Genomic DNA, 2,272 nt, shown 5'->3' on the forward strand with positions numbered 1-2,272 from the left:
TCTCTCTCTCTCTAACATTGTCTTATTTTATCCTGTGTTGTGTGTGTGTGGCCGCCGTGCCTTCCTGTTTCTGATTATCTCTCTCACATAGGGCTGGGCGGTATATCTACAGATTTAACAATTCCACTTTTTGCTCTACAATTAATTGGCTCAGAAATATTTGATTAACAACATAATTGTCTCTTTCAGTCAAACGAAAGTTTAGAATGAATCCCAGGAAACTTGTTTTGGTAATATCTCTGTCATGTTACCCAGATAAAGTAAACCGAGTGAGTCCACTGGCTTGAGTCAGGTACAGCTCAGGGTGTTTGAATGGCAACAAGTGATAGTTGCTGCAAGCATAGCTTTAGCACATGGTTCTGATCATCACTTATATAATTATGTAAATGTGTGTATTTATATATCTTTTCTAGTCTTAACGACTACTCAAAGCGCTTTTACATCATACAGGAAACATTCACCATTCACACACATTCATACACTGTGGCCGGGGCTGCCGTACAACATGCCACCTGCTCATCAGATACACACTCACACTCCAGGGGCAACTCGGGGTTCAGTGTCTTGCCCAAGGACACAGGGATTGAACCCCCAACCTTCCGATTGTCAGACAACCGCTCTACCACTGAGCCACAGCCGCCCCTAATTACAATTCGATACATCTAAACAAAACCAAAAATTACCATCAACAGTAACTTAACAAATGTTAACTAGAAAATTCCGCAGAAATTGTATCAGTGTGCCGGCTATTGGGGCACATCCGAACAGCAATAAAACTTGATAAAAAATAATAAGTGTCTTAACCCTTCAGAGATATAACTTTTTAAAACCTAATTAAGACGTTAGGACATGTGTGTGTGTCTATCTTTGTGTGTGTCTGAGAGAGAGGGAGACAGATAGATGGAGACAGACAGACATACATAGTATGGTTGCCTGGTTACTAAGGACGTGTGTGTGTCTGTCTGTGTGTGTGTGTGTGTGTGTGTTTGTGTGTGTGTGTGTGTGTCTGTGTGTGTGTGTGTGTGTGTGTGTGTCTGTTTGTGTCTGTGTGTGTGTGTGTGTCTGTGTGTCTGTGTGTGTGTGTGTGTGTGTCTGTGTGTGTGTCTCATACCCACTGCACCACCACCAAAGGATTTGTTTAGGAAGCTTTACATTGTAATATATCATGAGACAGACAGACCATGGCCATTGCCATGACAACATATAATCAGTGGCCATGTTTGTAAACACAGCTAGGAAGCCTTTGATGTTTGTGATGTCATCTCTTTTGATCTGGAATCGGTTAACGACCGCAGCTGTGAGCGGTCTCACCAGCTCTTAACATACTGAACAAGCTGTCAAACAAATGGTCATTAGACGATAAGCATACGTGATATCAATAAAATAACCTCACCGTGAGGACCAGAAGGCCTTTGTGAACGTATTGATATAAAATTCATGTGGATAAAGTTAAAAATGTGGCTCTATCAGCGAGGTAAAAAAGTGCTTTACTCTGCATTTTGCTCAGAAATGTGGACGATGTTTAACATTACAGTGAATGGAGGAAAATGTGGAACTGTTCTCATTTCCAAGGTGGCTGAGCGGAAAGTATACATCATATCACATAACTGAGCACATTGGATGAAACTAGACAAGAATACCTACGTTTTGATGTATAAATTGTCCATGACAAGTTAGAATTGTTGACGTGGGAGCAAGAGATAGAGAAAAAAAAAAGATAATTTTTTTAGTCTCCCCACTCTGTCTCCACTCTAGCTCCGAACATTCCGCCACATACACACACATTGGAAAATCTGAGACGGTCTGAAAACGGGACGATACGTCAACTGGGATTTGGGAGAAACCGTGGTTGGTATCTGAACGCCCATTTAGCCCAATAAAGGCCAAAGTCTTGTCTTCGGTTTAAACTTTTAATCATGTTTCTACGGTAAAGTATGGCGATGCAGCCCGCTCCCAAAGAGGGGGCGTTTTGAGCGATGTTGAGCGATTTCTCGAACATTTTCCCATTCAAGTCAATGAGAAAATGTTGCCGGTTTTTGGCCGATTTCGGTGAAACCGCGTGGCAAATCTCTTAGAAAAGACATAGCACACCATTCCCGATCAATACCCACATGTCGGTGTAATGTGGTGCGCGTGTTGGCAACGCTTTGGGACTAGTAGCGGGACAAAATTTGGCGGAAGATGGAGAATAAGAAATAACTAGAAAATGCATTTCCTGCAGAAAATGCGTGGGAATGCTGAATAGCTAAATTGCAAAAGCAAACCAGGTCAA

The 2,272-nt window shown here is 42.0% G+C and overlaps 1 long non-coding RNA gene across 1 annotated transcript in view; it reads left to right on the top strand.

The window, feature by feature from the left end:
• LOC117950717 overlaps positions 1 to 2,268 on the top strand; it is a 6,492-nt gene extending 4,224 nt beyond the window's left edge. The window contains exon 3 of the long non-coding RNA XR_004657977.1: positions 2,194 to 2,268. This is a non-coding gene — a long non-coding RNA (uncharacterized LOC117950717). The remainder of the gene's footprint in view (positions 1 to 2,193) is intronic.
• Positions 2,269 to 2,272: the final 4 nt, after the last annotated feature.

This window comes from Etheostoma cragini, chromosome 9, assembly GCF_013103735.1.
Source record: "Etheostoma cragini isolate CJK2018 chromosome 9, CSU_Ecrag_1.0, whole genome shotgun sequence".
Classification (NCBI taxonomy): Eukaryota; Metazoa; Chordata; class Actinopteri; order Perciformes; family Percidae; genus Etheostoma; species Etheostoma cragini.